The 27,785-nt window shown below is 42.2% G+C and overlaps 1 pseudogene; it reads left to right on the top strand.

Moving 5' to 3' along the window:
* LOC149220570 (auxin response factor 16-like) overlaps positions 1–27,785 on the top strand; it is a 106,356-nt pseudogene that overhangs the window by 53,698 nt on the left and 24,873 nt on the right.

Raw genomic sequence — 27,785 nt, 5'->3', positions numbered from 1 at the left:
ACCCTCACCGTCAAACTTTAATTGCAACAAGTTATGAAGTAATTCCTCGAGGATTAAAACTTTATCATTGGATCTATTGGAAAAACAGCCCAGGAGTATGATTTGGGAATGAGCCATTTAATATAATAGATAATAGGCACATCTTGTCATCTGGCCCTCCCTCTAGCTTTGGAATGTTGAGGGTGTTGGATACCTCCAACATACAAAGGGTCTCCATGATGTGAAGTCCCAATTATTCCTCATGCCATTTGGAGTAGGAGCCCCATCTAGAGTATCGACTTGGCCACCATAACTTAAGGATTTCCTCGGTTTCAATGGATAACATAAGGGATTACACACATAGGCTTCGAATAAGCAAGTAAGTTGACATTGTTAAGCACCAATTGAAATGTATAAAAGGAGGCTTTCATGAGAGGGAGACAAGAGTGAATCTCTAGAACGAAAGTAAGAGTACTATCCTAAGAGAGGCACACGAGAGAAAGGAAATATTCATTGATTAACCTACAAATTATTTCACAAGATAACAATGATTCATGAAAGAAAATAGAACACACAATCAACAATATAAGCACCAAATCCACTGAAATAGTTCAATTTCTTCAGTACATAAGAACACCAACATATGTCGTAAACGTCCAAAGAATAGTCTTAAAACATTCATGATACATGCATGAAAGTGTGTTGGCTCAATGATCTTCAATTATTAGGTGAAATATTTGAATACACAATTACAATGGTGAGGCACTAGTTTCAATAGTGGAACATTAAGTCACTTCTTGCTTCTTCAAGTAATGATTTTTCTCTCATATGCCAAGCAGAAGAAGCCAAGACTAGCTCTCCAAAGTCTATGACTCCAAAAGACCCATGCTTGAGTTATGAGGTTTCTTTATAACAAGAGGAATGAACTTTCATATCCTCATGACTCTTGAACCACCCTCATGACTCTTAGACTTCCAAATGACCTTTTAACTTCTATTCAGCTCTTTTGTCCACATGTGACTTTTCATATTCCACATGTGATTCTTGGAATTCCACAAATTTACATTTGCCATTTTCTTGAAAATACATCATTACATTCCACATGATGATGTGGCAAGACACATGACATTATAATGACATGGTTACAAGCCATCACTTTGCATTGATGAAATGGAACTTCATGATGATGTGGCAATGCCAAACTACTCCCTTGTTGCTTTGTCTTCAATATTCATGAAAGCTCTTATTTATTATTCATCTTCACTATCCAAATGGTCTTGGATTAGCGTTAATACCTTTTGAGTTATCATCCAATGACTCCATTCTATCATGGTCCAGGATTTGCTTCATGTCTTCATGATGGCTCTTCTTTGTGCTTCTTCTCTGCAAGTGTTTCTTGTTTCTTTTGAATTTCCTTAACATCTTCCTTGAGCATCACCTTTCTATGTTGATAAGATGCACCTACCAATGAAAATCACTCATGATAAGGAAAAATCAGTCTTGAAACCATCTATCCTATCTCTACCTTGCTCATGGAAGGAGTTGCTTATAATAGGCCTATGAGAGGGCTAAAAGAGGAAGGCTTGATAAGGAAGGTGAAATTCAACTCAATAGTGGCTTTAGAAAGAACCAATTTTCACTAAAACTGTGCCATGCACTCTCAGGATGGGTTATTTAGGGTCTAGCGTAGTAGATTAGTGCAAGAGACAATGTGATGAGCTTGTTGAATAATACCATGCCATTTACTAGGCTTAAGCGATTAGGAGACAATGAAATTGTAGTTGAGCTTAATAGTGAAGGGACAAAGGGTCCTTTTTTTCTTGAAATGCACTTAGAGGGTCCTTGTTTTACTAAAATGTGCTCAGAGGGATAGAGGGTCCTTATTTTCCTGAAATGTGCTCAAAAGGTCCTTATTTTCAAGAAGTGCAGTCAAAAGGTCCTTGTTTTCTTGAATTATGCCCAAAAGGTCCTTGTTTTCCTAAAAGTGTGCTCAGAAGGTCCTTATTTTCCTGAAGTGTGATAAGAAATGGATATCCTTCTGCTAGCCATAATTTTCTTCAGCAGTGGCTCATTATTTACTAGAGATGTGTTTTGTGCCCATTAGGGCTCACTAGAAGAAGAGATTGCACAATTGGCTAAGGAAAGGAGCAGAAGGGAAGTCACTCAGGCCTGGAAGAGGATTATTGCACTATGAGAGTCAAGAGACCTTGTATGGCACTGGGTACTTTTGTGGAAGGCTACTAAAAATGATTCATGCACTATACAAGGTAGAATTGCTCACAACTTAGTGCGGTGAGTCAGTGCAAGCAATAAGGATTAGGTTACTATGCTTTGAATGCTTTGAATGTGCAACCATAGGAGATGACCTTAGGAAAGACTCAGTGCACAAGTCTAGGAGGGAGAGATTTCATTAATAAGGCTTATGCATAGGCAGAGCTATCACCTGGTGAAGGATTGAAGGTATCATCATTTTCACTGGGCAGGAGGACCAAGAAGATCTCCAAGATGGGTAAGTGTGGGATCAATAGAGTAAGAGAGGGAAAAGGATCCAAACAAGACTCAAACATGGATCACACACATGAATTCCATCATTAAAACTCATAGGACTGCATAGGAATTGTTAGCACCTAAATCCGCCTTAGGCTGAAGAAAGGCAAAATTCAAGGTAACCATAAACCACGCTCAGTCTGGTAGCTAGCCCTACCAGAACAGGAGAGGGCTCTCTCCGGGTCACGCTCAGGAAAATAAAAAATAGGGTCTGAGATGATGCAAAAATGGGTACTGATTTTAGGCTAGGTAAACAAGTATGATGGAGGTATTTTGAAGAATGACTGAGTTTTCTGGGATGTGTGGGGCCAAGGAACAACATGAGCAGAGAATTTAACTCCAGACGCAGGTTATTTCGTGAGGCAAGACAGGCGACAAGTCTAGAAATTAGATTTGAAAAATTATGAGGTGGAGAGATTGTTTGAGAGTGTGAAAAGGGCATAAATACATGAATCATTTTCAACAGAAGAAAACATAGAACGTGAAAACTATCCCAAGGCAGAGCAGTACACTGAATTCTACCTTTTTACTTAGAAAGCTTTCACTGGAAATGAATATGAATGAAAATATGAAACATAACAAAATACATATGAAACATAAAGAAGATACATTTGCTAAACTCACACCACAGGAATATCATGAACCAGAGCTGCAATCTTTCATTAATTCTCTGTCAAAATGTACAGTGAGTGACTGGGTGTCTCTCCCACAGTTTCCCAGAAATGCCAACCCTTTACAAAATGACTCTCAATAAAAAAAATAAGCTTTTCCATGAGAAGGTCGATCAACCCAGGAAGTGAAGAGCCAACCATCAGCAGTTACATTCAATTTTCTATGAAGACCAATTAGAAAAAAGCAAATATGAGCATAGATTTTGTGGGTGGCTGTTCGCCTTCATTTTGCCACTTGGATAGAAGCCAAAAATGATTTTTAAACTTTGCCTTTAATGCTGAAAAAATATATTGTAAATGAACGGACCCACTTGGAGAAAATTGCGAATCGAAATTTCGCAAAGTTGGCGCGATTTTGGCCTTTGGGTCTCTGTGCGCCACGCCAAAAACTATATGCATCGCGCTACTTTGGAGCTAGTTTTGAGGCCCTTGCCGAAGTCCAAATTGAGCCCAAGTGTGCTTGTTGGAAAGCCCTACCTGTCTACTCTCCAACCCAAGTATAATTTATGAATTTGGTGCCCATTTTCCCCTCCAAAACTGCAATCTCCCAAGACTACTTCCTGTGTGTCAAAATAGGGGCAGAGAGGTCATTTTTTGGGTGTTTTTGACCTCCTGAGGACTCAAAATTGGCCCAAACTTCTGGGAAATGAACCAACAGTCATGATTTTCCATGGAAAATCCAAAAATGCAAACCTTTTGTCATTTGGAGCTCCCTATTGTCAGCATGCGCCAGGTGGTGCGGTGCACAGGGAGAAAAACCCTGTTTTTTGCACAAAAATTTTTAAAAACACCAAAAATGCCCCAAATTTCTTGAAATTTGGGTTGGAGCTTCCTTATCAAGTGTTATGCTAGGACAAAGAGGCTTCAGACCATATCTGAAGTCGATCAAGCTCCCTTTTCCTCTTTTGCTTCTTGATTGCCTTCCTCAATTTCGCCTTCAAATTCCTGATTTGGGCCTTGCACACTTTGTTTCGCGCCATGTAGTGGAAAGCCATGTGTCTTGTTGGATACCTATATCAATAGGTTTCATATTTCATGATTGGCAAATGCAAGTGCCAAATATGCTCTGCTTTGCTGATACAAAGATCCCATATTTCCAAAAGAAGACAAGGTATGTACATAGCTTGATGTTGACTCAATTTTGGTGGATGGTCCAACAGCCTAATCTGGATCATGCCATGTTTCAATTTTCTGTTGTAGAATAGAGAAAGAAGTCTGTTCAAACTGTTTAATCTTGGCAGAACAATAGTTAGGCAGAGAATTAAGGTTCCCAACCGCCTAATCTGGGGCCTTGGAAGCAATAAGGGTAGTGCTAGATAGACAATCAAAAGAAAAGCCAATGGAAAAGAAAAGGCACATAAGGGTCTGCAAGTCCAAGTGCACCCTCCAAGAAGAAACAAAAAAATGCTAGGCAAGTAGATGGGTAGGCAGATGGGGTTGCAGAAATGTCATTCCTTACAATTGAATGTGTGCTAACCTATTCACAAAGGAAAATCAATGGATTGAGAAGGTCTTCTTTTCCATCATGCTTGCAGCAAAGCAAAGGAGCATGTCTAACCCCCCTTCTTTCCCCTTTTCACATTCATAACTAACCTCCCTTCATCAGTTGAGATCCATGGAAGAATTTGAGGTTTTATGCTGGTTCTTATACCTTTAAAAGCCACATTTCCTGTGTAAAATTCTTTTCATTTTGATCTACTCCCTAAGCTAAGTGGTTTTCAAATTAACTTAGTACTATCACTCCTCATTCACTTTTCCATCCATATTAACCCCTAACTTCTATTATCTAAATCCCCTATCTTACCCTTTCCCTACTATTATAACACTATGGTGTATAAATCCCAAGCATTGTATAGATATCCTCCCTTTTTAGCACTATAGCTAAATAAGTTTGTCTAAAGGGAGACATTAGTCCACCAGGGACTATGGTCAACCCTATCATGGGATTGCTCTAACCTCTGGTTGGAGTGATAACCTCTCCCTAATCCCTCACCTCACCTCTGCTCAAGAATTCCACAAAAACCCCTTCCCTCTGCTTAAAACCCACTTTTTAACCCTTCTTCCCCCCTCAGATTAACCCTTGCCCCGAAAAACCCACAAAAAGCCCTTAAACCTAAAGTTCTCCACCCAAAATATTAATTTGAATATTTTAATATGCTGGCGGGGCCCCCCCCAACATGCACGATCCGTCGGGAGGCCCGCTAGCCGTCCGTCGTCTGCCACCCCCGATCCAACGGTGGGCAGGTATTTCCAGATTTGGGTCTGCCGACCTTTAGCATCCGGGGAACGGTGGTTTTCCGCCCCATACATGGGACACATGGCAGGCGGCGGGGTTGTTCATAGCCCCCCTCCCCGATACCACCTTTGCCCAAAGGTGGTGCGGGGAAACCGCTTACCACCCTCCCCGTTACCACCTTCCCTCCTACGTCACCCACACGTCACCATGACGTCGGACCATCTCCCGCCCCGCGCCGCGTGGCCCTCCACATAGCCCTGCCACCTTATCTGCTAGCCACCGTGTCCGGCCATGCTGGCCTCCACTTCAGCACCCACGTCACCCTCCGTACCCGGGCCCGCCATGACGTCATGCTGACGTCATCGGCGGAAAAGCGCCAATAACCCGTTTTTACCAAAATTGTCGTTATAAACGCCCGAAATAGCCGTTTTATGTCAATTTCGAGCGAAATACATAGAGCTCTTGTCGCTGCTTCCGCGCCAGATTGTTCCCGAACCTCCAAATTTGAATTTGCGACCGTCCAAGCTTATCAACTTAGCTACATTGAGCCTTCACAGTTCGGCCCGCAGGCTTGTCAAGCGATTTTATCCAGGTATTCACCATAATTTTCCCATTTCGCCCATACATACCATTTCTCTGCAAATTACCATTAAAGAACTTGTCAAATTCCAAATTAAACTCTGTCTGCTACCTGAAAGTGAGCTAAGGTAACCTGCATTGCCCCAGCACCATAATTTAACATTAAAACAGACAATTCGCGGACCAAAATTGTAAATTTGTCCTCGAGGTGCCCGGCATTGTTCCCTTTTGCCGGGTGTAGACCAGCTGCAGCTTCTTACCAAAGTAAATCTCACATACCCTCTGCAATTACCCCTAGCAATTCACAATCCCTTTGAATTTACCAAAAACTGCAGAAACAAGCCTACCTTTTTCACAGTGAAAAACATTTCAAACATTGTCTGCAGTGAGTCTATCACTTAAGCTCTGAGGAACCTTGCAATCCATTGCACTCACCTTGTTCAAAATCAGATTATACAATGGCTGCCCCTGCACCCTCAGCCCTCAGTGTAGCTCCATTAAATCCACCAAATAAAGACCTGGAGGCCTTGCCCTTTGCTGACAAGGACTACCTCATTGAAGACTTTGTGGGTAACAGGGACTTTCTGCAGACCTTCAGGCAATTGAGAGAGGACTACCTGAATGGTCATGATACATATGGGATATGGGAGTCAAACCTGCCATACTATTGTCTCCCCTCTGTCAATGTCTTTCCTGAGATCATTCGCCTATGTGCAGAAAACTATGATGTGCAGCACAGAGCTATTAGCTCTCCATCTGGGAGGATCCTCTTTTACATTAATCCTGAATCCATCAATAAAATGCTCCATTTTGATCAGACAGAGCTGTTGTTCCCATTTTCCATGAATTATCTGCTGGACACTGGTGCCAAGATGACCAGTGAGGAGATTCAAAAGGTCACCAGGACATTCATGAGACCTGAGTGCCAGCCTACAGGGCCACCTCCTTATCTGGATGTCTATTTTACTGAAGTAGGCAGACTATTACTGGACATGATTGCTTATGTGCTGGGATACAGAACCAGCGAGCATGTGGATGAAACAATGCTGGTATTGCTAGCTGCTTACAGCCCAGGCCAACCCCCTGCCCGAAAATATAACTTTGCCAAGTTCATAGCTAACAAGATCCATGATCAGTTGGGCAAAGTTGATAGACAGGGTGTCTTCAAGTACTCGGCCTATATCTATCACCTTTTCATGTACTATCAGTCTGAGGCTTTTCCATGCTACATCAAAAAGCTGGATTATAGAGCGGAAAGAAGATTTGTTATCTTCTGGACCTCTGTCTATCACAAAGTCTCAAATTCACCCTATTCCTATTGTGAATTTGTTGACCAATTTGTATGCCCAGTCTCTTGCCTATTGATGAGGTCCCCTCCTCCCAGAATATCAACTGAGATACAGAAAGCTCTGCAGCTTTCCAAAAAATACAAAATAGGTGATTGGTACCTATATGAGAATCATACAGTCATCAGAGTCTATGGCTGTGAGCTCTGTCCATATAGGCTCCCAAAATATGTGCCTATGAGGTTATTTGCCTTGGAGTATTATAGGCAGTTGATTCAGTCCGACCTCACCCACTTCCACAGCTCCAAAAAGAAGGCCCACCTCAAGTTCAAACACCAGTTGGGCCCCTTCATCATGAATAAGAAAGAAGGATGGGAAGATGCCGACCTAATCCTCAAAGATAAATACAAGCTGTCATACAGTTTTCGGTGGGTCCCTTATGACCCTGAAGGCTTCATTACTGCTAGAAGAACCAAGTACAGGCTTCTAGGTTATAGGCATTGTCAATACCCACACATTGAAAGATATGCCAACTAGCAAGAATGGCAGCAGGGTACTCTAGTTGAAAAACTAACTGAAGAAGAGACAATGCTAAAGAATGTAAAGGAGCTTGAAAAAACTATTGACCTAGACTCTGTGCAGCAGGTACCTTTCAAACGGCCTTATTCAGCAGGAGAAGGGACCTCGGCCTCAAGGACTGCACCAGTTGCATAGGCACCTTCCACAACAGCACCAGCTACAGATAAAGGGAAAGGCATAATGGGTGTTGAGGAAGAAACCATGAAAGAAAAGTCTGCCCCTTCAAGTGAACAGCAACAAGAACAGCAACAAGAACAGCAACAAGAACAACAACAAGAGCAGCCACAAGGGCAGCAACCGGAGCAGCAGCAAGAGCAGACTCCCCCTCCACAAACTGAGGCACCCACAGCTCCAATTTTGCAGACCCCAACACAAGAGGATAGGGGTACAAAGAGAGCCAGAGAAGAGTCCACTCCTGCTAGTGGATCCTCCCAGCAACCCCAGACCAAGAGGCCAAGAGCTGATTCCCTGGAGGTAGAAGACATCACTGAAGAATTCCTTGACAGTTCAAGGAAAAACAGGGAGGGCAGCCAGCACACAGGTACAAGCTCCTTTCAGCAGGAGCAAGGATTACAACTTGGTTTGGAGGTGTCCTCCTCCTCACAGCAGAGCAAGAAGCCCAAAGGCACTAAGGACTTCTTCAAACAAATAAAGGCACAGAATGACCTGCTGAGGGTGGAGGTTTATAAGCAATTTCTCAATGCCACACCAGCCCAAAAGGAAAGGCTAATGTCTGTGTATGACATCCAGGAGGAGAAAATGATCCTCAGCCATTTCAAGCCTACAGTGCCCCATCCAAAATCCGCAGCAGATTATGTGAAGACAAGGGTGGAGGTCTTAGCCAAAGACATCCATCCAATGGACCAGATTGAACTCCACAAACAGACTGGAGAAATGGTCTATGCAACCTTGGTGGAGAGGGCAACCTTGGCCCATGAACTAAAAGAGTCACTCAAAAATACCAACACTCAGTTGGATTTTGAGAGAATGTCCTCCCTAGCCAAAGATAACAGAATAAAGTCACTAGAGGACATTATTGTTGACCTAGGGCATGATCCTAAGGATCCAAAGGGTGTAAAGGCCCTTATGAAGAAAAAAGAAGATGACCTCAATGCATTGAAGAAGAGGTTAAAGCTGCAGCCCACAGAGCACCCTCAAACAGCTGAGCTACAAAAGGAAAAACAGGCTGATGAGCAACTGGACCTCATAATGCAGCTAAATCGAAAGGTCCTTGAGTTGGAGAAAGAGCTTGAGGGGGCATTACAAGACAAACAGGGAGAATCCACATCCCAAGCCCCCCCAACTACTTCAACCACTGCAACAACTACAGAGCCAGCAGTGGCTCCCACAACAGAAGCAGCAGCAACAGCTCCAAGCTCCAGTGCAAGTGTGGAAGAATTAACCAAGGCCATTAAGGAAATGGAGCTCCAGGCAAATGAAATAAAGAAGGCCAAAGAAAAATTGGCAGAATTAGATGCCAAATATGACAAATCAAAGATAACAGTGGCAGAACAAGGCAGAGAAATAAAGGCCCTAAAAGAAAAGATAAAGGCCTTGGAAAAGGAGCTGAATCTGGAAAGTGCCATGGCCGAAATAAGGAGAATTATGTGGGCCAAAATTGGCCAATCCATCGATAAACAATGGAGATCAATTAAAACCATACATGAGCAGATGGATTTAATTGGCCTAGCACAAACAGAGATTCAGAGGGCCAAGACAACACTGGGAGACGAGCCAGAACAGGCCAACAGAATGATAGATTTTTTGAACAGGCAAGAAAAGGAGGAACCGGCAGCCATGGGCATAGTCAACAGAACAGAGGCCGTCCTTACAACCAAGAAAGTACTCACTCTCAGGAATTATGTACAGACAGTGGAGAGAAAGTGCTTTGAGATACAAGCTGAAGTACATGAGTACCAGCATAAGATGGCAGCACTGCAAGCAAAAGGACTGCCCAGCCTACTAAGCAGTGCAGGAAAGCTGATCTCCCGAGATCAATTTGCTAATAGGATGGGAGCTTATATTGAAAACCAAATCACTGCATCTGCCAGTACCTCTCAGGAAACAGGGCCTCCAACAGGACAGAGCTTATATAATAAACTTGAAGGCCTGTTTTTTATTGAGAGTGAGGTGAAGCACCTTTTTGAAATTCCTCCTAATTTTTACAGGTATACAGAGGCCGATGAAACTTTGATTAAGATTCGAAGACATCAAATGCCTAAGGAGGATTGGTGGCAGGCAATGCTTCAAATTCTGCCACGTTAGCCTCAGTTGCTCGGTCACTGCCATCCCCAGCTCACTAGAAGACAAACAACAGAAAAAGGTTAGCATTTAAAGCAGCTGAAAAATGACTCAGCACATGTACAACGACAGCTAGCCCAAAGGATAAGAAAAAACGCATATCTTTGACAGCGTATCCTCAGCCGACTCCAGCAGCCACCAAGTCAACAGTCTCTGACCATTTTGTCAGCTAAAGCACTGAAGAGTTATTACAGCATTAACCTTCTCAGCCACAACGCTCCAGGAGTTGGCATAACATCAATGAGCCATTAACTCATTTCCTTGATATTTTTCATGTAAATTTTGTATATATATCCCCCTTAGTAACGCATAAGGAGTTGGTAATTTTTACTCTGAGGAAAATATATTGTACACTTTCAGAATTATCTAATACAAAGGGCTGGACTAGCTCAGTGATTTCCTGAAGTTTTGATGTCTTGCTGATGACCTACGTGCTGTTGCAGAATTCTTGTGCTGTCTGGTGGAATAATAAGTCTTCTTAATCTCTGTTTGTCTTCTTATGTTATTGCATACTCATGTTTTCATCAAATCTAGCAATAAAGAAAAGGAATAGTACAGGACATGATTCATAACACTCTGTGCTCAATCTTTTATTGCTGTAAATGTTTTCTTCTGAATTAACCATGGACATGAAATCTTGAGTGCTCATGTTTGCGTTAATTCAATAACTGTGAATGTTTATCTAGAAATTCTTAGTTGCTTCTAAATAATATTCTCACTTCTTCACACATCCTTTTATTGAAAGATTCTTAACTGCCTTTCATAAACTGAATACATCACACTTAATCAAAATTCCAAAGCGTTGTTTCCCAGATAAGTTATCTAGCTCTGTAGCATCACTATCATATCAACATAGCACACCAAACATCTAAAGGACCACTGACTCCATGCCCAATGACCTATAACATTCTAGTGTGAGCACATATATATCTTGACTGAAACATTCTCCAACCAAATCCAAAAAACAAATCTTGAAAATCATAACTAGCCTGAAATCTCAGCACAAACAGAGCTAAACCGTAAAGAGAGAGCCCTCTCTGATTGCAGCCTGGCTAGAAGCTGCAATCCAAAGATTGGTTAGTGGTTACCCCGGCCGTATTCCCTTGGGAGTCAAAGGGAACAACCTGGGTGTTAACATAATTGGCGACTCCACTGGGGACCAACTTATTTTTCAACTATTGTCTGTCTATAGACAGTGGTTCTAAAAATTTGAGCAGTCCCTTGAAACAGTTCTAAAAATATCCTAAAATATCAAAAAACAAGTTCAGAAGCTGGCTCCTAAAAGGGAAACTAGACATACTAGGTCAAACCCGGACCCCAATCCACCAGCTATTTTTGAAAATCCTAATACAATCCCCAAGATCATTAGGAAGCAGCAGGAACAGGAGACCCTTGCTGACTCAAGTCCTGAGACAGCTCATCCAAACCCTGTTCCAACTCCAATCAAGGTTCTATTTCGGTCTACCCTTGGTTCCCCCAGTTCACCATCCACATCTCAAAGCCCTCCTTTCACACCTCCATCCACTGCACATATTCCCTTGACCAACACTCTAGTTTCCACCTTTCCCACTACCCCTGTTATACCAGTCATTCATGCTATCCCTGTTAACCCTCTAAATCCTGCAAATATGGCTAATAGATATGCACCCCTGCAGTTACCTGCCAATGCTCCAGCTCTACCTCAGGACTATCAATCCAAGATCTCATATTTTGACTCCACTGGCCCTTTCACAGCAATTCAGCATGCCAGAAGGATGCAAGACCACTTTGAGAACTATGAAATAGATGATGACAGTGTGAGAATGAGAATCTTTGTTCAGAGCCTCACAGGGGATGTAAGAACTTGGTTTAGATCACTAGCTGCAAATACCATCACAACTCCTGATGACCTTTATCAAGCCTTTACTAATAGGTGGGAGAAGAAGAAAGATCCCCTGCACATACTTGGTGAATATGACACAATCAAACGAGGTCCTCAAGAGACCGTTTTGGAGTATTGTGCAAGATTCAATAATGTATATAACACAATACCACAGAATTTAAGACCTCCCCCTGATTTAGCCTTGTACAAATTTCCTGATGGTTTTGACCCTGATATGGCATATCAATTGAAAGAAAGGGCACCTGAAACCCTTGAAGAAGCCCAAAAGGTTGCTGTCACAGTAGAGGCTAACCTGATTGCCAAAAGAAACAGGGCAAGATTAGAAAAGAGAACCACCTTCAAAGAAGAACCCTCAGCCTTCGACCAAAAACTAGATGCAATACTCACTGGCATGAAGAGATTGGGGGACAGAGTAGAATCAGTTGAGAGAAAGTCATCATGGGATGCACCACAAAATAACCCTAACAGGAATCCAAACTTTAGGAGAAATCAAAACCCAAACGTTGGCAAGACCGGTTCTGACCCAGACATAAGACCTCCTTTCCAGGAAAACTATACTGAGGCATCCACTTCAGATGAACAAACAGATGACACCCACATTAACCTGATGGGCCTGAATGATGAGCAGCAAGTTTTTCTAAGTCAAGAGGATCATAAAGATGATGACATTCAGCAATTCCAAACCAGGTCAGGTGAGTCATTTGACTTTAAACAAGGATATGACACAGCTGTTTATGAAGTTCATAAACAATATAAGCTAAGAAGCAGAACTATAAATGTGACACAGCCTGACAAGACAAAGGACACAACACAGCCTAAGAAAGCTATTATCACAGAACCAAGTGACAAAACTGGTCCAATTACAGATGAGGTAACAGTTGAGGAAATAGCTGTAACTTCTCCCTCAAAACAGCAACCAGTAGAGTCATCACCCTTGCAGCCCAACCCAACTAACATTCCTCAAGAGGTCAGTAACAAGGACAAGCTTCAAGATCAAGATAAGAATCAAGAAGAAAACCTAGTGAACAAGGAAAAGGCTGCCACCCACAACACCAAGATCCAATCTGAAAGACCCTTTGACTTAGAAGCTGAAATTGGCAAATTGAAGGTAGCTGTCCCTCTTTCAGAACTAGCCAAGCATGACATTTATAGACAACAAATCAAGAAGTCCCTTCAGCTAACTCGTAATAAAGATAATGTAAATGTGTTAGATGACACCCCAGAATTGCTTTTCGGTCCAGAAGTTGATGGAAAAACAGCCGTTGCAGGTATCTTACCTTTTTATGTCAGTTTACATGTTCATGATAAGATACTACACAATGCAATGTTTGATTCAGGTGCCTCTCACAACTTGATGCCCAAATCAGTCATGGAAAGATTGAATCTAGATATTACAAGACCATATAAGGACCTATTCTCATTTGACTCCAGCCAAGTCAAGTGTCTAGGCTTGATAAAAGACTTATGTGTGTCCCTTGTTCAGTACCCAAATAAAACAATTCTCATGGATGTTGTGGTTGCTGATATCCCACCTAAATATGGGATGCTGTTATCAAGATCATGGGGGGCTAAACTCCAAGGTTCCCTACAACTAGACATGTCATATGCAACCATCTCTGTCTTTGGGCAACCAAAAAGACTATACAGAGAAACACTTATGAAATACATGGTCAGCAGTGAAGAAAAACCTCAAAATTTTCCCATATATGCTGTTCATTCTGATATAGACTCATATATTCTTTTCAATGACAATACAGGTCTTACAAATAAAGATGTTGAAACCAAAACACTTGAGCAAGACCAGGATATTAATGAACAAGCTGCTGCTCTAGAAATCAAGCTAATTCAAGCAAGTGATCAGACTGTCCTAGAAGACAAACCAGGTGAAAAACCAGAACTTCAACTTATGATCCCAGATCACAGACAAGTTATTAAGTCTCCCCCAGAACAAGAGATCCTATGGTTCCTTGAATTTGATGGGTCAGTCAACAAGTTAGGGGCAGGAGCAGGGGTTTGGATACATAATAAACAAAACAGTCATGCAGAGGGCCGAGCCTATAGGTTAAACTTCAGATGCACCAACAATATGGCAGAATATGAAGCTCTCTTGTTAGGCCTTAAGCTAGTAAAATCCTTACAAGCCATAAAGGTTTCAATTATGGGAGATTCAGACTTGATCATCCAACAAGTAAAGGGAAATTTTGTTACTAATGATAAAAGACTGAGATCTTATAGGTCTGCTGCTGCTGAACTACTACAGTCCTTCACTGAATTCCAGATTACCAAAATTCCTAGAACCCATAATCTGCATGCCCATAGCTTGGCCACATTTGCAAGTACCTGCAAGCTACCTTTTGAGCCCCACCATTGCTTTACAGCTGAGGTAAAACACAGACCTTCTGTCCCAAACAATGTCAAGGACTGGCAAGTATTTGAAGATGATGCACAAATAAATAATTTCTTGACCTTGCAACAAGAATTTGTAGGACTAAATATTGACACTGAAAGAGCAAGTCAATCACAAATACTTGAAAGAGCAAGTCAATCACAAATACTTGAAAGAGCAAGTCAATCACAAATACCTGATCAACAGAATCATAAGCCAATATCACCTAAAACAGCTAACCAAATCCTACATCCAACAATTTTCAACAAAGACAACATACTAGAAATTCAACAAATCGGTTGTGAAGAAGTGGCTGATGCTGAAGCTGAAGTGATACAATTGAAAGATAATTTTCTTCCAACAGGCCTAACTCCACTAGAGGATATTTTTGATTCAAATGATGTCCCTAGAAAACCAAAAATGCAGCCCCTTAACTCTGCCATCGAGGAATGCAACATTGGAACCATGGAAAAGCCCAAGATAATAAAATTGTCTGCATCCCTACCTCCTGATCAGAAGCCCAAATACATTGACCTTTTCAAAGAGTTCCAGGATGTCTTTGCATGGAGTTATGAGGACTTGAAATCCTATGACACCTCTGTGATCCAACACACAATCCCTCTCAAGCCAAATCAAAAGCCATTTAAGCAAAAATTGAGAAGAATAAACCCTATGCTCCTCCCTGCAATTGAGAAAGAGGTACAAAAAATGTTTAAGGCTGGTATCATAGCACCAATCAGGTTTTCTGATTGGATCTCAAATTTGGTGCCTACAAGAAAGAAAACTGGTGAAATAAGACTTTGTGTTGATCTTAGAAATCTAAACCAAGTGTCCCTCAAAGACAATTATCCCTTACCTAAGATGGATCACATTCTCCAAAGAGTGGTAGGAGCATCAAGGATCTCATTACTTGATGGATTCTCAGGCTTTAATCAAATCCTAGTACACCCTGATGATCAAGACAAAACTGCATTCACAACCCCATGGGGAACTTTCAAATATGTAAAAATGCCTTTTGGATTGAAAAATGCAGGGGCAACCTTTCAAAGGGCAATGGACATTGCTTTTGCCAAAGAGATTCATGACTTCCTTGTCATTTATTTGGATGACCTCACACCTTTCTCAAAATCAGACCAAGAACATTTGAAACACTTGAGGCAGATCTTCCTAACATGTAGGAAATATGGAATTTCCTTGAACCCAAAGAAGTCTCTATTTGGTTTGGAAGAAGGTAAGCTATTAGGGCATATTATTTCAAAGGATGGCATCAGAATTGACCCAGACAGGATACAAGCTATCTTGCAAATGCCCCACCCAAGAAACATCAAAGAATTGCAAGCCTTCTTGGGTAAGATCAACTTCTTGAGAAGGTTTATCCCAAACCTAGCAGAATTGATCAGATTACTAAATAACATGCTAAAGAAGGACTCAAAAGTGAAATGGACAGTTGAAGCAAATCAAGCCTTTGAAGGCATAAAATTGGCCCTTACCCAAACTCCAGTCTTAACAAATCCTCAATTTGACAGGGAATTTATCATTTTCTCTTTTGCCTCCCAGCATACTATTGCTGCAGTTTTATTACAAAAAGATGACCAAGGAAATGAGAAACCCATTGCTTTCTTCAGTAGAGCTCTTAGAGATGCACCTCTGAAATATCAGATCATGGAGAAACAAGCTTATGCTTTGGTCAAGGCCATTAAAGACTTTAGGATTTACATCCTTTACTCCCATGTTATAGCTTATGTGCCAAGTCCCATTGTAAAAGACATACTTACTCAAGAAAATTTAGAGGGCAGAAGAGGAAAATGGATTGCCAACATCTTGGAATTTGACATTGAAATAAAACCTACAAAACTAATAAAAGGGCAAGGTTTGGCCAAACTGATGACAGAAGCAAACTTCCAAGCCCTAGACATAAACCAGTTGGACAATGAACTGGAGCTGGCGACTCCAAAGATCAATATAGCCTTTGAACAATCCCCTTGTTATTCTGATATATGTTATGTGTTACAAAACCTGTGTGCTCCACCAGGATTGTCCAGAACTAAGTGTAGGTTCCTAAAAATGAAAGCTTCTAAATTTTGTGTTATAAATGGCAATTTGCTTTGGAAAAACCATGAGGGTATACTGTTAAACTGCTTGATTGAGAATGAGACTAACAATGTCACCAAAGAATTTCATGCAGGTGACTGTGGTGGACACTTGTATTGGAAGTCCACTGTGGATAAGATACTGAGGGCTGGTTACTATTGGCCCACCATTTTCTCTGATGTCAAGAAATTCACCACCTCATGTCATAAATGTCAAGTGTTTGAGGGAAAGAGAAAGTTACTGCCACTCCCTTTGAGGCCTATTGCAACAGAGAGACCTTTTCAACAATGGGGCTTGGATTTCATTGGGGAAATTCATCCTTCATCTTCAGGCCAACATAGATGGATTCTAACGGCTACAGACTACTTTACTAAATGGATTGAAGCTGTTCCATGCAGACAAGCAAATGATTCCACTATCATTCAGTTCCTTGAGACCAATATTCTTGCTAGATTTGGCTGTCCTGATAAAATAATAACAGACAACGCTGCTGCCTTCAGATCAAAGAAGATGGTGAATTTCTGCCACAAATTTCACATTACCTTGGGCCATTCTACTGCATACTATCCTCAAGGAAATGGCCTTGCTGAATCATCAAATAAAAGCCTGGTGATCATAAAGGTGCTGGAAGAAAATAAAAAGAACTGGCACAAGAAGCTTGTGAATGCCTTATGGGCAGATAGACTAACAACCAAGAGATCAATTGGGGTCAGCCCATATGAGTTAGTCTATGGACTAGAGGCCAAATTCCCTTCATCACTAGGGGTTCCTGTTATGAAACTACTGCAAGAAAGTCAAGCTGAACCAAATGATATACAAAGAAGAATTAATCAAATAATATGTTTACAGGAAACTAGAGACCAAGTTTATAACAGAGTTCAAGTTTTACAAGAAAAGTTAAAGAAAGCCTTTGACAGAAGGACCAAGGCAGAAGATTTCAACGTTGGTGACAAAGTCCTCAAATGGGATTCAAGAAGGGAAGACAAAGGAAAACATGGAAAGTTTGATTCCCTTTGGAAAGGACCATTTGTTGTTCAAGCAGTACAAGGAAACAATACTTACTTCCTTAAAAGTCTTGATGAAGCTGATTTGGATGAAGGTCCTGTAAATGGCAGGATGTTGAAGCACTATTTTGACTACCATCCATGAGTACAGCCTAAGTTTCCCTTGTACATATCCAGGTGTATATATTACTTTCTGTTGACATGTAAAAATGCAGTTTCTCAAGTTTTGTAAGTTATCAGCAAAGGGCAAATAAGTTCAGAGATTTACTAAGATGGGAAGAGCATAACTTTGGCATTTCAAAGAAGAATACTCCAAGTTTGATACAAGAAGTCAAGGGCAAGGCATTCTGACCTGTTTTTCTTGGTCTTTCAAAGGAAAAACCATCCCCATGTGGAGCCACTATTGGATACCTATATCAATAGGTTTCATATTTCATGATTGGCAAATGCAAGTGCCAAATATGCTCTGCTTTGCTGATACAAAGATCCCATATTTCCAAAAGAAGACAAGGTATGTACATAGCTTGATGTTGACTCAATTTTGGTGGATGGTCCAACAGCCTAATCTGGATCATGCCATGTTTCAATTTTCTATTGTAGAATAGAGAAAGAAGTATGTCCAAACTGTTTAATCTTGGCAGAACAATAGTTAGGCAGAGAATTAAGGTTCCCAACCGCCTAATCTGGGGCCTTGGAAGCAATAAGGGTAGTGCTAGATAGACAATCAAAAGAAAAGCCAATGGAAAAGAAAAGGCACATAAGGGTCTGCAAGTCCAAGTGCACCCTCCAAGAAGAAACAAAAAAATGCTAGGCAAGTAGATGGGTAGGCAGATGGGGTTGCAGAAATGTCATTCCTTACAATTGAATGTGTGCTAACCTATTCATAAAGGAAAATCAATGGATTGAGAAGGTCTTCTTTTCCATCATGCTTGCAGCAAAGCAAAGGAGCATGTATAACCCCCCTTCTTTCCCCTTTTCACATTCATAACTAACATCCCTTCATCAGTTAAGATCCATGGAAGAATTTGAGGTTTTATGCTGGTTCTTATACCTTTAAAAGCCACATTTCCTGTGTAAAATTCTTTTCATTTTGATCTACTCCATAAGCTAAGTGGTTTTCAAATTAACTTAGTACTATCACTCCTCATTCACTTTTCCATCCATATTAACCCCTAACTTCTATTATCTAAATCCCCTATCTTACCCTTTCCCTACTATTATAACACTATGGTGTATAAATCCCAAGCATTGTATAGATATCCTCCCTTTTTAGCACTATAGCTAAATAATTTTGTCTAAAGGGAGACATTAGTCCACCAGGGACTATGGTCAACCCTGTCATGGGATTGCTCTAACCTCTGGTTGGAGTGATAACCTCCCCCTAAGCCCTCACCTCACCTCTGCTCAAGAATTCCACAAAAACCCCTTCCCTCTGCTTAAAACCCACTTTTTAACCCTTCTTCCCCCCTCAGATTAACCCTTGCCCCGAAAAACCCACAAAAAGCCCTTAAACCTAAAGTTCTCCGCCCAAAATATTAATTTGAATATTTTAATATGCCGGCGGGGCCCCCCCCAACATGCACGATCCGTCGGGAGGCCCGCCAGCCGTCCGTCGTCTGCCACCCCCGATCCAACAGTGGGCGGGTATTTCCAGATTTGGATCTGCCGACCTTTAGCGTCCGGGGAACGGTGGTTTTCCACCCCGTACATGGGACGCGTGGCAGGCGGCGGGGTTGTTCGGAGCCCCCCTCCCCGATACCGCCTTTGCCCAAAGGTGGTGCGGGGAAACCGCTTACCACCCTCCCCGTTACCACCTTCCCTCCTACGTCACCCACACGTCACCATGACGTCGGACCATCTCCCGCCCCGCGCCGCGTGGCCCTCCACGTAGCCCTGCCACCTTATCCGCCAGCCACCGTGTCCGGCCACGCTGGCCTCCACCTCAGCGCCCACGTCACCCTCCGTACCCGGGCCCGCCATGACGTCATGCTGACGTCATCGGCGGAAAAGCGCCAATAACCCGTTTTTACCAAAATTGTCGTTATAAACGCCCGAAATAGCCGTTTTATGTCATTTTCGAGCGAAATACATAGAGCTCTTGTCGCTGCTTCCGCGCCAGATTGTTCCCGAACCTCCAAATTTGAATTTGCGACCGTCCAAGCTTATCAACTCAGCTACATTGAGCCTTCACAGTTCGGCCCGCAGGCTTGTCAAGCGATTTTATCCAGGTATTCACCATAATTTTCCCATTTCGCCCATACATACCATTTCTCTGCAAATTACCATTAAAGAACTTGTCAAATTCCAAATTAAACTCTGTCTGCTACCTGAAAGTGAGCTAAGGTAACCTGCATTGCCCCAGCACCATAATTTAACATTAAAACAGACAATTCGCGGACCAAAATTGTAAATTTGTCCTCGAGGTGCCCGACATTGTTCCCTTTTGCCGGGTGTAGACCAGCTGCAGCTTCTTACCAAAGTAAATCTCACATACCCTCTGCAATTTACCCCTAGCAATTCACAATCCCTGTGAATTTACCAAAAACTGCAGAAACAAGCCTGCCTTTTCCACTGTGAAAAACATTTCAAACATTGTCTGCAGTGAGTCTATCACTTAAGCTCTGAGGAACCTTGCAATCCATTGCACTCACCTTGTTCAAAATCAGATTATACAATGGCTGCCCCTGCACCCTCAGCCCTCAGTGTAGCTCCATTAAATCCACCAAATAAAGACCTGGAGGCCTTGCCCTTTGCTGACAAGGACTACCTCATTGAAGACTTTGTGGGTAACAGGGACTTTCTGCAGACCTTCAGGCAATTGAGAGAGGACTACCTGAATGGTCATGATACATATGGGATATGGGAGTCAAACCTGCCATACTATTGTCTCCCCTCTGTCAATGTCTTTCCTGAGATCATTCGCCTATGTGCAGAAAACTATGATGTGCAGCACAAAGCTATTAGCTCTCCATCTGGGAGGATCCTCTTTTACATTAATCCTGAATCCATCAATAAAATGCTCCATTTTGATCAGACGGAGCTGTTGTTCCCATTTTCCATGAATTATCTGCTGGACACAGGTGCCAAGATGACTAGTGAGGAGATTCAAAAGGTCACCAGGACATTCATGAGACCTGAGTGCCAGCCTATAGGGCCACCTCCTTATCTGGATGTCTATTTTACTGAAGTAGGCAGACTATTACTGGACATGATTGCTTATGTGCTGGGATACAGAACCAGCGAGCATGTGGATGAAACAATGCTGGTATTGCTAGCTGCTTACAGCCCAGGCCAACCCCCTGCCCGCAAATATAACTTTTCCAAGTTCATAGCTAACAAGATCCATGATCAGTTGGGCAAAGTGGATAGACAGGGTGTCTTCAAGTACTCGGCCTATATCTATCACCTTTTCATGTACTATCAGTCTGAGGCTTTTCCATGCTACATCAAAAAGCTGGATTATAGAGGGGAAAGAAGATCTGTTATCTTCTGGACCTCTGTCTATCACAAAGTCTCAAATTCACTCTATTCCTATTGTGAATTTGTTAACCAATTTGTATACCCAGTCTCTTGCCTATTGATGAGGTCCCCTCCTCCCAGAATATCAACTGAGATACAGAAAGCTCTGCAGCTTTCCAAAAAATACAAAATAGGTGATTGGTACCTATATGAGAATCATACAGTCATCAGAGTCTATGGCTGTGAGCTCTGTCCATACAGGCTCCCAAAATATGTGCCTATGAGGTTATTTGCCTTGGAGTATTATAGGCAGTTGATTCAGTCCGACCTCACCCACTTCCACAGCTCCAAAAAGAAGGCCCACCTCAAGTTCAAACACCAGTTGGGCCCCTTCATCATGAATAAGAAAGAAGGATGTGAAGATGCCGACCTAATCCTCAAAGATAAATACAAGCTGTCATACAGTTTTCAGTGGGTCCCTTATGACCCTGAAGGCTTCATTACTGCTAGAAGAACCAAGTATAGGCTTCTAGGTTATAGGCATTATCAATACCCACACATTGAAAGATATGCCAACCAGCAAGAATGGCAGCAGGGTACTCTAGTTGAAAAACTAACTGAAGAAGAGACAATGCTAAAGAATGTAAAGGAGCTTGAAAAAACTATTGACCTAGACTCTGTGTAGCAGGTACCTTTCAAACGGCCTTATTCAGCAGGAGAAGGGACCTCGGCCTCAAGGACTGCACCAGTCGCACAGGCACCTTCCACAGCAGCACCAGCTACAGATAAAGGGAAAGGCATAATGGGTGCTGAGGAAGAAACCATGAAAGAAAAGTCTGCCCCTTCAAGTGAACAGCAACAAGGGCAGCAACAAGAACAACAACAAGAACAACAACAAGAACAGCAACAAGAGCAGCCACAAGGGCAGCAACCGGAGCAGCAGCAAGAGCAGACTCCCCCTCCACAAACTGAGGCACCCACAGCTCCAATTTTGCAGACCCCAGCACAAGAGGACAGGGGTACGAAGAGAGCCAGAGAAGAGTCCACTCCTGCTAGTGGATCCTCCCAGCAACCCCAGACCAAGAGGCCAAGAGCTGATTCCCCGGTGGTAGAAGACATCACTGAAGAATTCCTTGACAGTTCAAGGAAAAATAGGGAGGGCAGCCAACACACAGGTACAAGCTCCTTTCAGCAGGAGCAAGGATTACAACTTGGTTTGGAGGTGTCCTCCTCCTCACAGCAGAGCAAGAAGCCCAAAGGCACTAAGGACTTCTTCAAACAAATAAAGGCACAGAATGACCTACTGAGGGTGGAGGTTTATAAGCAATTTCTTAATGCCACACCAGCCCAAAAGGAAAGGCTAATGTCTGTGTATGATATCCAGGAGGAGAAAATGATCCTCAGCCATTTCAAGCCTACAGTGCCCCATCCAAAATCCGCAGCAGATTATGTGAAGACAAGGGTGCAGGTCTTAGCCAAAGACATCCATCCAATGGACCAGATTGAACTCCACAAACAGACTGGAGAAATGGTCTATGCAACCTTGGTGGAGAGGGCAACCTTGGCCCATGAACTAAAAGAGTCACTCAAAAATACCAACACTCAGTTGGATTTTGAGAGAATGTCCTCCCTAGCCAAAGATAACAGAATAAAGTCACTAGAGGACATTATTGTTGACCTAGGGCATGATCCTAAGGATCCAAAGGGTGTAAAGGCCCTTATGAAGAAAAAAGAAGATGACCTCAATGCATTAAAGAAGAGGTTAAAGCTGCAGCCCACAGAGCACCCTCAAACAGCTGAGCTACAAAAGGAAAAACAGGCTAATGAGCAACTGGACCTCATAATGCAGCTAAATCGAAAGGTCCTTGAGTTGGAGAAAGAGCTTGAGGGGGCATTACAAGACAAACAGGGAGAATCCACATCCCAAGCCCCCCCAACTACTTCAACCACTGCAACAACTACAGAGCCAGCAGTGGCTCCCACAACAGAAGCAGCAGCAATAGCTCCAAGCTCCAGTGCAAGTGTGGAAGAATTAACCAAGGCCATTAAGGAAATGAAGCTCCAGGCAGATGAAATAAAGAAGGCCAAAGAAAAATTGGCAGAATTAGATGCCAAATATGACAAATCAAAGATAACAGTGGCAGAACAAGGCAGAGAAATAAAGGCCCTAAAAGAAAAGATAAAGGCCTTGGAAAAGGAGCTGAATCTGGAAAGTGCCATGGCCGAAATAAGGAGAATTCTGTGGGCCAAAATTGGCCAATCCATCGATAAACAATGGAGATCAATTAAAACCATACATGAGCAGATGGATTTAATTGGCCTAGCACAAACAGAGATTCAGAGGGCCAAGACAACACTGGGAGACAAGCCAGAACAGGCCAACAAAATGATAGATTTTTTGAACAGGCAAGAAAAGGAGGAACTGGCAGCCATGGGCATAGTCAACAGAACAGAGGCCGTCCTTACAGCCAAGAAAGTACTCACTCTCAGGAATTATGTACAGACAGTTGAGAGAAAGTGCTTTGAGATACAAGCTGAAGTACATGAGTACCAGCATAAGATGGCAGCACTGCAAGCAAAAGGACTGCCTAGCCTACTAAGCGGTGCAGGAAAGCTGATCTCCCGAGATCAATTTGCTAACAGGATGGCAGCTTATATTGAAAACCAAATCACTGCATCTGCTAGTACCTCTCAGGAAATAGGGCCTCCAACAGGACAGAGCTTATATAATAAACTTGAAGGCCTGTTTTTTATTGAGAGTGAGGTGAAGCACCTTTTTGAAATTCCTCCTAATTTTTACAGGTATACAGAGGCCGATGAAACTTTGATTAAGATTCGAAGACATCAAATTCCTAAGGAGGATTGGTGGCAGGAAATGCTTCAAATTCTGCCACGTTAGCCTCAGTTGCTCGGTCACTGCCATCCCCAGCTCACTAGAAGACAAACAGCAGAAAAAGGTTAGCATTTAAAGCAGCTGAAAAATGACTCAGCACATGTACAACGACAGCTAGCCCAAAGGATAAGAAAAAACGCATATCTTTGACAGCGTATCCTCAGCCGACTCCAGCAGCCACCAAGTCAACAGTCTCTGACCATTTTGACAGCTAAAGCACTGAAGAGTTATTACAGCATTAACCTTCTTAGCTACAACGCTCCAGGAGTTGGCATAACATCAATGAGCCATTAACTCATTTCCTTGATATTTTTCATGTAAATTTTGTATATATACCCCCCTTAGTAACGCATAAGGGGTTGGTAATTTTTACTCTGAGGAAAATATATTGTACACTTTCAGAATTATCTAATACAAAGGGCTGGACTAGCTCAGTGATTTCCTGAAGTTTTGATGTCTTGCTGATGACCTGCGTGCTGTTGCAGAATTCTTGTGCTGTCTGGTGGAATAATAAGTCTTCTTAATCTCTGTTTGTCTTCTTATGTTATTGCATACTCATGTTTTCATCAAATCTAGCAATAGAGAAAAGGAATAGTATAGGACATGATTCATAACACTCTGTGCTCAATCTTTTATTGCTGTAAATGTTTTCTTCTGAATTAACCATGGACATGAAATCTTGAGTGCTCATGTTTGCGTTAATTCAATAACTGTGAATGTTTATCTAGAAATTCTTAGTTGCTTCTAAATAATATTCTCACTTCTTCACACATCCTTTTATTGAAAGATTCTTAACTGCCTTTCATAAACTGAATACATCACACTTAATCAAAATTCCAAAGCGTTGTTTCCCAGATAAGTTATCCAGCTCTGCAGCATCACTATCATATCAACATAGCACACCAAACATCTAAAGGACCACTGACTCCATGCCCAATGACCTATAACATTCTAGTGTGAGCACATATATATCTTGACTGAAACATTCTCCAACCAAATCCAAAAAACAAATCTTGAAAATCATAACTAGCCTGAAATCTCAGCACAAACAGAGCTAAACCGTAAAGAGAGATCCCTCTCTGATTGCAGCCTGGCTAGAAGCTGCAATCCAAAGATTGGTTAGTGGTTACCCCGGCCGTATTCCCTTGGGAGTCAAAGGGAACAACCTGGGTGTTAACATGTCTCAGCAATGCATGGTCCTTGTCGGCCTTGTCCAGCAGCCTCTCTATGCGCATGTTAACATTCTCGAGATTGGCCTCCCGATCCTCATTAATCTCTTGCTCCAATGACGTGAGCTCAACTCTTCTCCTTTGTGCAACTTGGTGATGCTCATGAATGTTTTGTAGCTCCATGATCTCTTGTTGATCCTATAGTTGTTTGTTCCTCTGCTCCAGATATTTCATGTTCCATTTGGCTCTTGCCAAATCAAGGGACAAGGCTTGAATCTCTGCTTGCTGCTCCTGGATGATCTCTTTAAGCTGTGCACTTGTCGGTTCTGTATCTGTATCATCATCATGAAGGAGAACGAATTCAGTCTCTCGTTCACCTGAAGGCCCCTCATCCTGTATTGATTCCTTGCCTTTGTCCTGTTCTTGTGATTCTGATGGAGGAAGCGAGGCCCCTTCCACCCCGGGTGGAGATAACACTCGTTTTGCCGCTGCAAACAAACTGTCTGGTGCCTTTCTGATATGTGATGAAAACCGGCACACTAGCAGTCTCATGGCACTCATACCGATGAGAATGTTCACCCTCATACTTAACCTTTGTCACTCTCCATGAAGCTCTGAAGAAATCACACGAGATGAAATCATCCCAAGTGATGCCCTGCAATCCAAGCTGGTGAACCACCAAAATCTTGATAAGAGCAAAATGATAGACACTGTTAAGTTGATGCTGAGGTTTTTTGCGCTGTATAAAGGTGGTCATCCTCTCTAACATGTCTGCCACTTTTATGAGGCCTCTGGGGTGCCTGTTCTTCCAAAGGAGAGTCACTTTGGGTTTCTACCTCATAGTCCGATGAATGCTCAGATGCCATGACTGCTATACAAAATACCCTGAAGACAAGATGACTGTTGTGTATGAACTGTGCTTGAAATGCCCTTTTTGATGTGTTGAAATCTGCCACCAAGGGGAAAATGCAACAAGGGACTGTTAGGAAGGGGAATAATATGAAGGGATTAGGGATTATGAGGAGGAATTTTATTTAGGGAGTAGGGAGTTTAGGAGATTTTATATAGGGCAGGGTTTGGGGTGTTAGGAAAATTTATATGGGCTAGGGTTTGGGTTTTACCTTTGACAAATGTGCGGAGGGGATAGGGAATATGATTTTAGTAGCATTTTAGGATAGGGAGAAATGGAAAAAGTGGAATAGGGAAGAAGGGAATGAGGGCAAGAAGGAAAAATGAAATGGGGGAAAGAACCTTGGCACCAACACAATGATTTTGTAACCCTAATAGCATTTGGTTTGATGATTTTAAGTGGTAGGCTTTAAGAGTATTGGTACAACCATAAGCCACCATTTAATATCATCATGCTAACGTAAAAATGGATGAAACACTGAGAGATTGACACCACCTGGCAAATTCAAAGGATTGAAGGCGATTGGTTGCAAATTCTGAGCAAAATCGGGCTTCTGTGTATATGTGCCGCGCTACTCCACCTGTGCGCCATGCCCTCTATGTGCATCACACCCGTGTTGTTTAACACTGTGCGGTCGCGCTCAGTGCGCCGTGCCCCTCCACCTGTGCGCCGCGCTCCAATTCTTAACACAGTCCGGCCTTTCCAAACATCAGTTTGCTCTCCAACCTTCAAACTCGACTTTGCTATGAGATTTATGAATGTAACTTGACCCAAATGATCTATATAACTTGGAGAAATATGTTGCAAGAGTTGCATTTGATTTTTCCTTCTTCCAAAACCCATTTTGTAATGTTTTCACTTTGGCACTCTTTCACAACTAATACAATTCTGCTTTTCACACTTCTTTTTTATTTCTTTGACTAAAATGATGAAATTTTTTGTCGATTTTTTGGAGGGGTAGCCGACAGGGAATTTGGCTAAGGAGACCAGGGCTGTGCTTGGAGAAATCCACTAAGAAAATTTTGAAATTTTTTTCGAATGACAAACTGTTGACTTTTCTTCAAAACAGAGTTTTGAAGAATAATCGTATTCTATCAACATGACGATGAAAATCTTTGAATCAAAACTTTATAAGAGCCTCCCTCTGGCCTTGCTGGTTTTATTGGACCTTGTTAGAAGACCAAATGACCAATCCCTAGACTTAATGACCTAAATGACTCTTGTCCATTAAAAGATGAAACATTGACTGTTATGGACCTTAATACACATTGATGAAAAGACCTAAGCCAGCACGTACAAGACGTGATGAGAATGAATGATAAGGCCCTTCTGTTAGGTTATGGCATGCCCCTAGTGGAATGCAGCTGAGTGAACGTAGCGATACACCTAAAAATGAAATGCAGAAAGAGTTTTGATCTCTAACGGAGGACTGACAAGACCGACTCTAACATTGGCTCCAATGGGGGATGGTAGCTCCTTGGAGGTGCCAAGAACGGCAGATCTTTGGGAGAGCAGATAGTGCCTTCGTCCATTGGGCTATGGAGTCATCATTTCGACAAATGACAGGCAACTCTTGACTCATTTATTGACTGAAACTTGACTCGGACTGACTCAAATATAGACTTAAAATGACTCAAAAACTGACCAAACAAACTCAAACCAAAACTGAATAAAATGGTATTTACAATGACAATGGAAATAGTAGAAACAACTTAGAAGTGGTACCGCTTGAGAAGCCAACCATTGATCAGCCCTCCTAGACAATCTTCCCCGTTCATTTCCTTCAGAAGAAAGGCATTTTGACCCCGATATG

The sequence above is a fragment of the Pinus tabuliformis genome, chromosome Q (genome assembly GCF_031772625.1).
Source record: "Pinus tabuliformis cultivar Carrire ecotype Pingquan chromosome Q, CPIR1, whole genome shotgun sequence".
Lineage (NCBI taxonomy): Eukaryota > Viridiplantae > Streptophyta > Pinopsida > Pinales > Pinaceae > Pinus > Pinus tabuliformis.
This window is presented reverse-complemented; position numbering and strand designations above follow the sequence as displayed.